The 15,624-nt window shown below is 41.1% G+C and overlaps 1 long non-coding RNA gene across 1 annotated transcript in view; it reads right to left on the bottom strand.

The window, feature by feature from the left end:
• Nucleotides 1-15,624, bottom strand: part of LOC122461223 — a 44,307-nt gene that overhangs the window by 8,643 nt on the left and 20,040 nt on the right. The window lies entirely within an intron of this gene.

Here is a 15,624-nt window from a genome sequence, read left to right as displayed (position 1 = left end):
TTTTCCTAATTTCCTGCAAAACAATCACCAGATATAATGAATCCCCCTTCCATAGAGACAGTTTGATAAGGATTATTTCTTAAATGAATTTTCATCTTTGAAAATTCTAAAAGCACAGATAAAAACACTTACATGCAGCATAGAGCATTTGCTGAGCTCTTCTTGTTAAATTTATCTCAAAAATAAATCTTAAATCCAAAACCAAACTGGATTAAAAAAGCAAGTTACAGCTAAAGAGCTTTGCTCATAAAATTTGACAAAAGCAGAGATTTATGTGAAAGAGTGGAGAAAGCATTACATTTACATAGACCATCATTTTCCTGTTTGCTAAAACTCCATCTGTTATGCTGAAATTTCTTTGCATCAACTATGCTCCAGGGCTGGACAGGTTAAAAAGGCGGCAGATAAGGATAAAAGCAGGAAATTTCTAGTTGCAATAGCCTGGTTTTGGAAAGAAGATTTCAGTCTAGTAGATGGACCTCTACCCATATTAATTTCTGCAAATACCTTTACTCAATCAAGAGCTGAACTCTGATGCTACTGCTTTAGGGCTTTAATCCTGCACCACTGAAGTCAGCAGAAGGGTTTGCCAAAGATTGCAGCAGGATTAAGCTCAGACACTTACTGAGCTGCATATAAGTAGCGACAAACCCTAGAACCTTCTGGAACATGAAACTGCAAGGACAGCAGCAGGTACATCTTTGAAGTCAATGGAATATCACATGCCTACTAGGCTAAATTCAGGCCTCAGTTACCCTCTTCAATAGGTTTCAGAGTAGCAGCCGTGTTAGTCTGTATTCGCAAAAAGAAAAGAAGTACCGGTGGCACCTTAGAGACTAACAAATTTATTAGAGCATAAGCTTTCGTGAGCTACAGCTCACTTCATCGGATGCATTTGGTGGAAAAAACAGAGGAGAGATTTATATACACACACACAGAGAACATGAAACAATGGGTTTATCATACACACTGTAAGGAGAGTGATCACTTAAGATAAGCCATCACCAGCTGCAGGGGGGGGAAAGGAGGAAAACCTTTCATGGTGACAAGCAAGGTAGGCTAATTCCAGCAGTTAACAAGAATATCAGAGGAACAGTGGGGGTGGGGTGGGAGGGAGAAATACCATGGGGAAATAGTTTTACTTTGTGTAATGACAAATGTCATCCATTCCCAGTCTCTATTCAAGCCTAAGTTAATTGTATCCAGTTTGCAAATTAATTCCAATTCAGCAGTCTCTCCTTGGAGTCTGTTTTTGAAGCTTTTTTGTTGAAGTATAGCCACTCTAAGATCTGTGATCGAGTGACCAGAGAGATTGAAGTGTTCTCCAACTGGTTTTTGAATGTTATAATTCTTGACGTCTGATTTATGTCCATTCATTCTTTTACGTAGAGACTGTCCAGTTTGGCCAATGTACATGGCAGAGGGGCATTGCTGGCACATGATGGCATATATCACATTGGTAGATGCGCAGGTGAACGAGCCTCTGATAGTGTGGCTGATGTGATTAGGCCCTATGATGGTATCCCCTGAATAGATATGTGGACAGAGTTGGCAACGGGCTTTGTTGCAAGGATAGGTTCCTGGGTTAGTGGTTCTGTTGTGTGGTGTGTGGTTGCTGGTGAGTATTTGCTTCAGATTGGGGGGCTGTCTGTAAGCAAGGACTGGTCTGTCTCCCAAGATCTGTGAGAGTGATGGCTCGTCCTTCAGGATAGGTTGTAGATCCTTGATGATGCGTTGGAGAGGTTTTAGTTGGGGGCTGAAGGTGATGGCTAGTGGCGTTCTGTTGTTTTCTTTGTTGGGCCTGTCCTGTAGTAGGTGACTTCTGGGTACTCTTCTGGCTCTGTCAATCTGTTTCTTCACTTCAGCAGGTGGGTATTGTAGTTGTAGGAATGCATGATAGAGATCTTGTAGGTGTTTGTCTCTGTCTGAGGGGTTGGAGCAAATGCGGTTATATCGTAGCGCTTGGCTGTAGACAACGGATCGAGTGGTATGATCTGGATGAAAGCTAGAGGCATGTAGGTAGGAATAGCGGTCAGTAGGTTTCCGATATAGGGTGGTGGTTATGTGACCATCGCTTATTAGCACCGTAGTGTCCAGGAAGTGGATCTCTTGTGTGGACTGGTCCAGGCTGAGGTTGATGGTGGGATGGAAATTGTTGAAATCATGGTGGAATTCCTCAAGAGCTTCTTTTCCATGGGTCCAGATGATGAAGATGTCATCAATGTAGCGCAAGTAGAGTAGGGGCATTAGGGGACGAGAGCTGAGGAAGCGTTGTTCTAAGTCAGCCATAAAAATGTTGGCATACTGTGGGGCCATGCGGGTACCCATCGCAGTGCCGCTGATTTGAAGGTATACATTGTCACCAAATGTGAAATAGTTATGGGTCAGGACAAAGTCACAAAGTTCTGCCACCAGGTTAGCCGTGACAGTATCGGGGACACTGTTCCTGACGGCTCGTAGTCCATCTTTGTGTGGAATGTTGGTGTAGAGGGCTTCTACATCCATAGTGGCCAGGATGGTGTTTTTAGGAAGATCACCAATGGACTGTAGTTTCCTCAGGAAATCGGTGGTGTCTCGAAGATAGCTGGGAGTGCTGGTAACGTAGGGCCTGAGGAGGAAGTCTACATAGCCAGACAATCCTGCTATCAGGGTGCCAATGATGGGCTGAGATGATGGGGCGTCCAGGATTTCCAGGTTTATGGATCTTGGGTAGCAGATAGAATACCCCAGGTCGGGGCTCCAGGGGTGTGTCTGTGCGGATTTGTTCTTGTGCTTTTTCAGGGAGTTTCTTGAGCAAATGCTGTAGTTTCTTTTGGTAACTCTCAGTGGGATCAGAGGGTAATGGCTTGTAGAAAATGGTGTTGGAGAGCTGCCTAGTAGCCTCTTGTTTATACTCCGACCTATTCATGATGACGACAGCACCTCCTTTGTCAGCCTTTTTGATTATGATGTCAGAGTTGTTTCTGAGGCTGTGGATGGCACTGTGTTCTGCATGGCTGAGGTTATGGGGTAAGCGATGCTGCTTTTCCACAATTTCAGCTTATGCACGTCGGCGGAAGCAGTCTATGTAGAAATCCAGGCTGCTGTTTCGACCTTCAGGAGGAGTCCACCCAGAATCCTTCTTTTTGTAGTGTTGGCAGGAAGGTCTCTGTGGGTTAATATGTTGGTCAGAGGTGTGTTGGAAATATTCCTTGAGTCTGAGACGTCGAAAATAGGATTCTAGGTCACCACAGAACTGTATCATGTTCGTGGGGGTGGAGGGGCAAAAGGAGAGGCCCCGAGATAGGACAGATTCTTCTGCTGGGCTAAGAGTATAGTTGGATAGATTAGCAATATTGCTGGGTGGGTTACGGGAACCATTGTTGTGGCCCCTTGTGGCATATAGTAGTTTAGATAGCTTAGTGTCCTTTTTCTTTTGTAGAGAAGCAAAGTGTGTTTTGTAAATGGCTTGTCTAGTTTTTGTAAAGTCCAGCCACGAGGAAGTTTGTGTGGAAGGTTGGTTCTTTATGAGAGTATCCAGTTTTGAGAGCTCATTCTTAATCTTTCCCTGTTTGCTGTAGAGGATGTTGATCAGGTGGTTCCGCAGTTTCTTTGAGAGTGTGTGGCACAAGCTGTCAGCATAGTCTGTGTGGTATGTAGATTGTAATGGATTTTTTACCTTCAGTCCTTTCGGTATGATGTCCATCTGTTTGCATTTGGAGAGGAAGATGATGTCTGTCTGTATCTGTGCGAGTTTTTTCATGAAGTTGACAGATTTCCACTCTATACGGCTAAATTCAGTGCCTTGCATAATGACAGGTTTCAGAGTAGCAGCCGTGTTAGTCTGTATTCGCAAAAAGAAAAGGAGTACTTGTGGCACCTTAGAGACTAACAAATTTATTAGAGCATAAGCTTTCGTGAGCTACAGCTCACTTCATCGGATGCATTTGGTGGAAAATACAGAAGGGAGATTGATATACACACACAGAGAACATGAAACAATGGGTTTATCATACACACTGTAAGGAGAGTGATCACTTAAGATAAGCCATCACCAGCAGCGGGGGGGGGGGGGGAAAAGGAGGAAAACCTTTCATGGTGACAAGCAAGGTAGGCTAATTCCAGCAGTTAACAAGAATATCAGAGGAACAGTCTTAGAACAACGCTTCCTCAGCTCTCGTCCCCTAATGCCCCTACTCTACTTGCGCTACATTGATGACATCTTCATCATCTGGACCCATGGAAAAGAAGCTCTTGAGGAATTCCACCATGATTTCCATCCCACCATCAACCTCAGCCTGGACCAGTCCACACAAGAGATCCACTTCCTGGACACTACGGTGCTAATAAGCGATGGTCACATAAACACCACCCTATATCGGAAACCTACTGACCGCTATTCCAACCTACATGCCTCTAGCTTTCATCCAGATCATACCACTCGATCCATTGTCTACAGCCAAGCGCTACGATATAACCGCATTTGCTCCAACCCCTCAGACAGAGACAAACACCTACAAGATCTCTATCATGCATTCCTACAACTACAATACCCACCTGCTGAAGTGAAGAAACAGATTGACAGAGCCAGAAGAGTACCCAGAAGTCACCTACTACAGGACAGGCCCAACTAAGAAAACAACAGAACGCCACTAGCCATCACCTTCAGCCCCCAACTAAAACCTCTCCAACGCATCATCAAGGATCTACAACCTATCCTGAAGGACGAGCCATCACTCTCACAGATCTTGGGAGACAGACCAGTCCTTGCTTACAGACAGCCCCCCAATCTGAAGCTAATACTCACCAGCAACCACACACCACACAACAGAACCACTAACCCAGGAACCTATCCTTGCAACAAAGCCCGTTGCCAACTCTGTCCACATATCTATTCAGGGAATACCATCATAGGGCCTAATCACATCAGCCACACTATCAGAGGCTCGTTCACCTGCGCATCTACCAATGTGATATATGCCATCATGTGCCAGCAATGCCCCTCTGCCATGTACATTGGCCAAACTGGACAGTCTCTACGTAAAAGAATGAATGGACACAAATCAGACGTCAAGAATTATAACATTCAAAAACCAGTTGGAGAACACTTCAATCTCTCTGGTCACTCGATCACAGACCTAAGAGTGGCTATCCTTCAACAAAAAAAGCTTCAAAAACAGACTCCAAGGAGAGATTGCTGAATTGGAATTAATTTGCAAACTGGATACAATTAACTTAGGCTTGAATAGAGACTGGGAATGGAAGAGTCATTACACAAAGTAAAACTATTTCCCCATGGTATTTCTCCCTCCCACCCCACCCCCCACTGTTCCTCTGATATTCTTGTTAACTGCTGGAATTAGCCTACCTTGCTTGTCACCATGAAAGGTTTTCCTCCTTTCCCCCCCCTGCTGCTGGTGATGGCTTATCTTAAGTGATCACTCTCCTTACAGTGTGTATGATAAACCCATTGTTTCATGTTCTCTCTGTGTGTGTGTGTATATAAATCTCTCCTCTGTTTTTTCCACCAAATGCATCCGATGAAGTGAGCTGTAGCTCACGAAAGCTTATGCTCTAATAAATTTGTTAGTCTGTAAGGTGCCACCGGTACTCCTTTTCCTCTTCAATAGGGTTGCACAAGTGTAATTGATGGCAAATTAGGGCCAATATATAAACAAACTTTTTAATGGTCACTTAGTTGTGAGGTTTAAGCAGTTAGGGGCTGATTCTCCATTACCATGAACTTTGTGTTGTAATTTATACTTGTGCAAAATGGGTGCAAAATGCTACTATTCTGATCTGGTTCCTTTGCACAGGTGTAAATGACCACAAAACATAGCAAGGCAGAGGAGAATCACGCCTACTTTTGTAAAGGACACTGTGCTTGATGGCAGTGGGACTCTGAGGTGTGTGTTTGGTCCATTTATGGTTGGTTGTTCTCTGTGTACAGACTGCTAGTAAGCAGCTGAGACAGGTCTGTTTGGTGCCTTAGTGAGGGCCCCGAGGCTCTGATCCTTGCAGCTTTGATCAGCCCTGCTGTTTGAAGTCTGAGTGGTTATTCACTCCCTGGTGGTGAGAGGCAGAGCCAAGCTGAGCTAAGCATGTCATGCCTGACCAACCCGATTGCATTCTATGATGAGATAACTGGCTCTGTGGATATGGGGAAGAGCAATGGGTGTGATGTACCTTGACTTTAGCAAAGCTTTTGATACAGTCTCCCACAGCATTCTTGCCAGCAAGTTAAAGTAGTATGGATTGGATGAATAGACTATAAGATGGATAGAAAGATGGCTAAATCGTTGGGCTCAACGGGTAGTGATCAATGGCTCAATGTCTAGTTGGCAGGCAGTATCAAGCGGAGTGCCCCAGGAGTCAGTCCTTGGACCAGTTTTGTTCAACATCTTCATTAATGATCTGGAGGATGGGATGGATTGCACCTTCAGCAAGTTCGTGAATGACACGAAGCTGTGGGGAGAGGTAGATATACTGGAGGGTAGTGGTAGGGTCCAGAGTGACCTAGACAAACTGGAAGAGATTGGACCAAAAGAAATCTGATGAGGTTCAACAAAGGACAAGTACAGTGTCCTGCGCTTAGGATGGAAGAATCCCATGCACTGCTACAGGCTGGGGACTGACAGGCTAAGCAGCAGTTCTGCAGAAAAGGACCTGGGGATTACAGTGGCTGAGAAGTTGGATATGAGTCAATAGTGTGCTCTTGTTGCCAAGAAGGCCAACAGCATATTGGGCTGCATTAGTAGGAGTGTTGCCAGCAGATCAAGGGAAGTGATTATTCCCCTCTATTCGGCAATGGTGAGGCCACATCTGGAGTTCTGCGTCCAGTTTTGGGACCCCTGCTACAGAAACGATGTGGACAAATTGGAGAGAGAGGCCAGCAGAGGGCAATGAAAATTATTAGGGGGCTGGGACACATGACTTCTGAGGAGAGGCTGAGGGCTGGGCTTATTTAGTCTGCAGAAGAGAAGAGTGAGGGAAGGATTTGATAGCAGCCTTCAACTGCCTGAAGGGGGGTTCCAATGAGGATGGAGCTCAGCTGTTCTCAGTGGTGGCAGATGACAGAACAAGGAGCAATGATCTCAAGTTACAGTGTGGGAGGTCTAGGTTGGATATTAGGAAACACTATTTCACTAGGAGGGTGGTGAAGCACTAGAATGGGTTACCTAGGGAGGTGGTGGAATCTCCATCCTGAGAGATTTTTAAGGCCCGGCTTGACAAAGCCATGGTTGGAATGATTTAGTTGGTGTTGGTCCCGCTTTGAGCAGGGGGTTGGACAAGATGACCTCCCGAGGTCTCTTCCAACCCTAATCTTCTATTATGCTAAGATAAGCAGGGAGACTTGGTATAAAAAGTCATTTGCTAGGCAAACTCAAGAGCTGAGAGCAGAGGCAGCTAATGGGAGAGTTTCTGAGGGAATTCAGAGAGGGAGTGTCAGAGGCTTTCCTTCCAGGGTCAGCTCTAAGTAAGCTTTCATGAAGGCCACCAAGAGAACAGTGTTAGTGACCTATAACGGATGTGCCCACAGAGAGTTCTCCAACCATCCAAGGAAGACAGACCATCCTTGCTAAGAATTCAATACTCAGAATTTAAAAAAAAGTTCTGCAAGGGACAAGCAGACAAAACGATGGTATGCGTCTTTCTGGAGCCAAGACATGAGCTGTCACTCAAAGATTGGATAGGCTTCTGAAGTCAGTGGCCAAGGATCCATTGCTGATTATTCATATCAGCACTAATGAAACTGCATCACAGGAGATCGCACAGATAATAGGGAACTTCAGGAAACTCTGACTTGTGCTGAAGATGAATGTCCAAATAATCTTTGCTGAAATCTTTCCCATCTCACAAGCAATGGAAGACAGAAGGTATAAGAGTTTGGAAATGAACCACTGGCTGGGTAAGTGGTGTTGGATGGAGGGTTTGGGTTTTGTGGAACATTGGTCCACTTCTATGTGGAGAGGGAGTTGTGTAGTTTGGATGGCCTCTACCTCAGTAGAAGGGGAACCAGTCTCCTCAGGGACAGGCTGGCTAGAGTACTCAGCGAGGTATTAAACTTAATTAATTAAAAAAGGGAGGGTTGAAAGGAGGGAAGATTTAGCACAGAATCAAGATGTTGAAACAAATTTAATTAAGGAATCAAAGGACATGAAGGAAATAAATTCTTTAATTGCCTAGACATCAATGTTCTAGGAGCCTGGGCAACAAACAAGATGAACTGGAATTGCTCATTTAGTATATGAGCCATCACCAATAGATCCTTGTCAGTGTCATTATGAACCATTTATGAGCATAATTTCAATCTAGCTGGCATTACTGGAACATGGTAGGATGATTCCCACAACTGGAATATTAAAATCAATGGTTGGTTATAACCTATTTAGGAAAGATTAAGTAGGGAAAAGGGGCGGGGGAGTGGCACTCTATGTCAAAAGACACATTACTTGTTTCCATGTCACTGATAGCTCAAAAGAAAGGTGTGTAAAGAGCTGGTCATCCTATCTATAATGTGTAAGGAAAAAACTGTTGCATGATCATGGGGGAATCACTTAAGGGACATATGCTGGAAATCTCATGCTGCCAAAACTAAAACATCCTTGGAATTTCTAAATATTATAGATGACCATTTCCTGATTCAAAAGTGTTGCAGCCAACACAGAGCAGTTCTATATTAAACCTCATCTTGACAAATAAAGGGGAACTGATCTCAGAACTAAAAGTTAATGGTAGCGTAGGAACAAGTGATCATGATTTGATCACATTTATAATGTGCAATTAGAATTAAGTCCAAGACAGTGATATTGATATGATATTGGTGCTTTAGAAGGGCCAATTTTATAAATGTTGAACAGCAGCTACTAAACTTCGACATTTTTTACATCAGCAGGTCCACATAGCTTGCATCTAAGAGTTTTACAAGTGATGGCTGAGGAGCTCACTGGACTGTTAATGCTGATTTTCAATAAATTCTAGAGCACTGAGGATGTTCCAGAAGACGTGAAGAAAGCTAACATTGTTCCAATATTTAAAAAAGGGTAAATGGGATGATCTGGGTAATTATAGGCCTGTCAATCTGACATCAACCCCAGGCAAGATCATGGAGCAGCTGATCTTGGATTCAATTAATAAAAATAAAATAAATATAAAATTCATGCCAATCAATCATTTTGTAAAGAAGACAACATTTTTCTTAATTTTTACATATTAAACATTTCCCCCCCAATTTCCAACCGACTTTAATTGTTCTCCTTCCCCCCACCCCTAAACACTTGATGAAAAGATACGCTCTACGTTAATAGTTGCAACAAGATTTTTAAAAATATTATATTATACCTCTATGCCCCCATTATACTTTGCCTCTGAATATCTTTTTGTCCCGCTCTTGGTTTACAATTAATGGAGATACACAACTTTAAAAGAAAGAAAGCAAAATGACATGTTTGTATTTCCTCATGTTTATATTTCCATTAGTGCCTTTGATAGTAAAAGCCACCCACTCTCACAGCTGACTTCCCACAACCAGAGAGATTCTAACTAACATCACTTTTCAGGATTTATTAAATTTACTTACTGTGTTACTTTGCAGCTCTTATAGGGTCTGGTCCTGCAATGTTCTAAGTGCCTCCTGCAAAGACCTGTGCACCCTCATCGCCCATCGAGTTGAGGGAGCCGAGTAATTACCAAGAGGCACTCAGTACCCCTCATACAGGGCTACCCATTTCTCCCTCATTTTGAAGACCCTAACCCTAAAGACTGAGGATAGTGTAGAAGAGTGAATACTCTGAGTATACTAGAGGATGCTATGATGGCTATTCAGAGAACTGTCCTCAGGTTTCCTTAAAATATTTACCAGACTGACATTAAAAAAAATAAAAATAAAATAAAAAAAAATCTCTTCAGAAATCTTTGTGCTTTTTGTTTACTTTATCTCTTTCTCTGCTGCTAATGTAGGTGAAATAATTGTTAGTCTTTGCATACGCACACTTTTTTCCCCTGGCCAATTTACACTGTGGCCACCTCTCTCAACATGACAAGGCTCATACATGGGACTCAGTGTGTGACACAGACCCAAAATGAGGAACATGCACACAAACACCCACAGGAAACTTAAAATGATTAACCAATTTTAAGGCCAGAAAAGACCATTATGATTATTTACACTAGTAAATTGCAGGGTCCCCAAGTATTTGTACTGGGACCTATTCTGTTCAACATACTCATAAATGATCTGGAAAAGGGGGTGAACAGTGAGGTGGCAAAGTTTGTAGATGATACAGAATTACTCAAAATAGTTAAATCAAAATTTGACTGCAAAGAGTTACAAAGGGATCTCAAACTGGGTGATTGGGCAACACAATAGCAGATTAAATTCAATGTTGGTGAACGCAAAGTAATGCGCATTGGAAAACATAATCCCAACTATACATACAAAATGATGGGGTCTGAATTAGCTGTTGGCCTCAAGAAAGATCTTGGTGTCACTGTGGATAGTTCTCTAAAAACATCTGCTCAATGTGCAGCAGCAGGCAAAAAAAGGCTAATGGAATGTTAGGAACCATTAGAAAAGAGATAGATATAAAACAGCAAATATCATAATGCCACTATATAATTCCACACATTGCATACTGCACACAGTTCTGGTTGCCCCATCTCAAAAAAAAGATACATTAGCATTAGAAAAGATACAGAGAAGGGCAACAAAATGATTAGAAGTATAGAATAGCTTCCATATAAGGAGATTAAAAAGACTGGGACCATTCATCTTAGAAAAGATATGGCTAAGGGAGGGAGGGGGGATATGATAGAGGTCTATAAAATCATGACCAGTTTGGAGAAAGTGAATAGGAAAATGTTATTTATGCCTTCACATAACACAAGAACCAAAGATCAGCTGATGAAATTAATAGGTGGTAGGTTTAAAACAAGCATACAGAAATACTTCACACAATGCACAGTGACCCTTTGGCATTCCTTGCCATGGGATGTTGGGAAGGCCAAAAGTACAACTTGGTTCAAAAAAGAATTAGTAAGTTCACGGATGATAAGTCCATCAATGAGTATTAGCCAGGATGGTCAGGGACACAACCCATGCTCTGGATGTCCCTAAACCTGTAACTGCCATAAGCTGGGACTGGATGACAAGGAACAGACCACTTGAGAATTGCCCTGTTCTGTTCATTCCCTTTGAAGCATCTGGCACTGTCTACTATCAGAAGACAAGATACTGGACTAGATGGACCATTGGTCTGATCCAGCATGGCTATTCATAGGACCTTCTGCATAACACAGAACAGAAACCCTCACCCAGTAATTTTTGCATCAAGCCCATAAATTCCGTTTGAGCTAATGATATGGAATTCATTCGTTAAGAATAAACAACCCTTTCCAAAGATTCATACTTATTTTAATGTAAACAATTTTCAATAATAAAAGTGAAGGGACACCAGATTCATGCAGATAACCGTGGGACGGAAATGGGTGATGTTCCTGAAAATGTGGGACATCTGATGTAGCATCTCTAAGGATATCTTTCCCTCAACATTTAACTTCTAAATTTTCAGGGTAAAAGTAAGGGATTCAGCATAAATATTACCTAAAAAGTTCCTATAGCTCTCTTTTAATCTTAAAACACTAGAGTGAGAAGTTCCAGAAACAGAAAAATGCCTTTTAGCTGGATGCCTTTTAGATCAGGTATCCTTAGTTTTTCTTTTCCCCATGGATTTTTAAACATAGTCCATCAGCATGAGACCTAGAAGCTTATGTAATTCAGATGCTGAATAAGTTTAGTTTTATCTCAAGAAGCTAAAACCCAATATACTAGGGAGTGATGGAAATATAATTACTAGCATTCATTTGCTAAAGCTATCATTTTCTATTATATCTATGCAGCTGGTTTAAATCTGATTACTTTCTCCTAGCACATCGTCTGCATTATAATTTCTCAGAGTTTTCTGAACATAGGTGGTTGCCTGCTGCTTTTAGTGGGGGAAAAAATACTAAAAGGAAAAATGTTAACATACATGTAGTTTTGTAGCAATCTTTGAAAAATGTCTCCTTAAGAGAAGTTACACTTAGTGTAGGAGTGGTGGGGGGGGGAAGGAGAGGTGTTATAGCATTCCCCTCAACGCTAATGGACCAGTAGCATTCCAGAGGGATCTAACACTGGCCTTGACCCCATGAGGGTGATTCCAGGGAGCAGAAAGGGTAGTATTGACCTCCTTCTCCCTATTGCTTGACCAGCTGCCACTCTACGGATAGTATTTTTTTAAGTTTAAGAACTTTGGAGTGAGCCTTTGGCTTTTGTGGAATTTTCAGAACTTTGTATCTGTATTTTACTTAATTAGTATCCAATCTTTGCTAATTGGCCTTCACATTAAATGGGAGATCAACAAATACCATGAATGGTTCTAATATTGGGTTAATATTTTCAGTACACGGTATTGGCGGGTCAGCTTCCCCCCTGCACATGTTTAAGATGTGGTACCAAATAATATATTGCTTATTTCTGAGTTTTTGTGGGGACACTTTCTGCTTTTTCCCCCCACTATTAGCTTGTCTTCTGTATCATGCAGAAGTATAATGGTGAAACATCAGTAGACATTAGTTAATTATAATAAATACTGTTGTAACTCAAAAGGGACCTGGAATGATTTTCTCTTTTCTCACAGTCCCCATTATGCTCACTTTTGTCAGTTACTGTACAGTATATGAAGCTGTTGAATTAGCTGATGAGATCCCCAGTGCCAATTTTCTGATATCTACATCCACTTCTAAAACAAAAAAGGAAGAAGAAAATAATCACTTTCAAGATTTTTAGTCCCAAAGGAAGCATAAAAGTCTGATTTGATTCCTCAGCAAAATTACTACACATATTATCTGAAAAGGTGTTACACCTAGAGAGAAAATTCTTAAATAGGTGGTGGGGGGTGAAATCAGATATTTAATAAATATTTAAAGCTTCAGGCCAATCCTGAGCAATATGGACATACATGATGCATATGGTCTCCACAAGCCCTCTACACTGGAGTGAATTTCTTTCTAGGAATATAGAAGTGTTTGGAATTCTCTGCAGCTTGCAAATCATACTGAAGAGTTGTCAGATTTGTGCATAATGCATTTCAGTCAGGCCTTGAGGAGTAAGAGACTCATTTGTAACCATTTTGCAGAAGATGAGATGCTTTCCTGACAAGAATGGAGTGCTAAATGGAAATCTTTGCTTTTATGGTGTTATATTAAAACTCATGAAAACACACGTGTGTCTTTTCTAAAAGTAAAGATGTATCCTTCAGAAAAAAAAAAGTGTTGGCTAATCTAAAGACTTTGGTGTCACTGATCATTCACTGTTAGCAATTTCATTCTACAAAACATCCAAACAAACTTGACCCTACATGTTCCCCATTATATAGCCGATATTGAGACTTCGCACTTCAGTAAAATTAAGCATTGAGCGGTGCTTAAGTCCCACCACCCCTCTCCCTGCAAAGTATAGTGGAAACATACACTATATAGGCAACAAGCACTATAATTTCACCTGGGTTGCTATTTCTGTTCCAGACAACCATTGTGTTTTATAATGTAGTACAAGACACTGCATTTTTATTTCTTTTCTAACGTGAATGTAGAAAGAAATGTAATAAACATGGACATACAACGATACTTACCTTTGACCATAATCCATTTGGCACTTGATAACAGTCTCAATCTCTCTATTGCCTTTCCTCATTTCCTACAAAATATTTCCACCTTCACCCCGTTTAGCCTGGATGATCCCGATAAAAGGATTTGTGTAGTTACTTTTATTAATTTGAATGTTCAAATTCACAACAAAACAGGGATTTTTAATTGGCTTCTATTTGGTAACACTGCCACGAAGAGATAGCAGAATAAGTTAGAATGGGTAAATAATAAGAGAGAAAAACAGTATGGAACTTCAAAGTACCCAATACATGTACAGCCAATAAATATACAGTGAGTACACTCTTCTTTTTGAAGCAAAACTCACAGAAGGCACATGCTAGGGGTGCTGGCGTTCTAGGGGCATCTAAAAGTGGGTTAAGGGTTTCATTTTTTATGGAAGACACAAATGGAGTTGTGACAGGTTTTGCCATCCATTAATATGTCCCCAAGGTAATTAATTTGATCGTAAAAAAAAAAAAATCAAGGAAAAATCAGAGTGGGAAGAGATGGTCCCCCTTCACATACTTGCTAATAAAGATTCTATATTTACATAAATTCAGGTAAAAATCACCTTAAAGGGGTGTTTTTGCATTTAAAAATTGTACTATAATGAACCTCAGTGCGCGAGGACCACTGCATGTTTTTTGGTGTGACTAGAGTTTTTATTGGGTGCCATATTTATTCGTGTCTGGATTCTTGTGACATAGTACAAATTTTTGGAAGCCTTCTTGATCCATTGCTATTTTCACACACTCAGCAGTTGGCTTCTCAATGATCTGCCACATACCATCTCCTTGCTGGTCATCCCCTACTACGAGGGCCTGCCACCATTACTTCTACAATAATTTTCTCAAGATTATTCCCATCTCTGCATTTGCCATGACCAAAGTACATATCTTTGTGCCTGTTTATTTCTGAGAACAGAATTTGCTTCTCTCCAATAATATTTCTAAGCCTTCATCTTCTTTTCCATCCAAGAGATATGCAAGATGCTTCACCAGCATTATCTCTCAAAGACTTTAATTACATACAGTAGATGGCAATTAAAGAAATACAAGTTTTCCATGCCATGAATGCTTTTATGATGACAAGCTTTAACAGGTTGGAGTGGGGAGGAGAGCCTGTTAATACTACCTCTATCTTAACTATCACTTAGCCCCAAAAATATCAGCAGGAAATGCTGGAAGTCATGTACTGAGATTAAAAGGATGATGAGTGCACATGTTTTGGCAACAGAACTACCAACCAAATGTCAAGAAACATGCATCACTTCATAAAAGAATATTGTAAGTATTTTAGTGTGTAGATATAGTAGTCTCAGAAACTGACTACTATGCCATGAACTCATATGCTGTCTAATCAGAATGTGAAGTCCTACACAAACTATACTGCCAATCAATATCACTGCTTTTCTTGAAAGAGATTTTTTGCTTGATTTCAGCAATAAATTTAGTTGACGTACAGCTCATATATTCACTTCATTAATACACTCATGCTGGCATTTGATTGCAGAAAGTTGATTATTATATTTTTAGTGGAAAGCAATTAAGTAAACAAGTATAAAAATTTACATTTACATTCCCTGAGGTATAATGCAAGCTAGTACCAAAAAAATGCTTTATAATTTCACAGTTAAGTTACGAAGAGCTAAAAACTGAATAAGAATTTGAGCCTGCCCAATGACACATAATAAGGCAATATGTTGCCTTAAGAAAGGTCCTGGGTTTACAATAGCCTATAGCTGCAGTCTTAAACTGTGGTCTGTAGTTCATTGGCAGTCTGTGATGCACTTGCTGCTGGTTACATGGAGAAGATACCATTTCCTTGTTTCCAACTGCTAAACTCCACTAAAGAGACAAGGTGGGTGAGTTAATATCTTTTATTGGACCAACTTCTGTTGGTGAAAAAGACAAGCTTTTAAGTTATACAGAGCTCTTCTTCAGATAGAAGGTATTACCT

Source organism: Dermochelys coriacea, chromosome 7 (assembly GCF_009764565.3).
Source record: "Dermochelys coriacea isolate rDerCor1 chromosome 7, rDerCor1.pri.v4, whole genome shotgun sequence".
In the NCBI taxonomy this organism is placed as follows: Eukaryota; Metazoa; Chordata; order Testudines; family Dermochelyidae; genus Dermochelys; species Dermochelys coriacea.
This window is presented reverse-complemented; position numbering and strand designations above follow the sequence as displayed.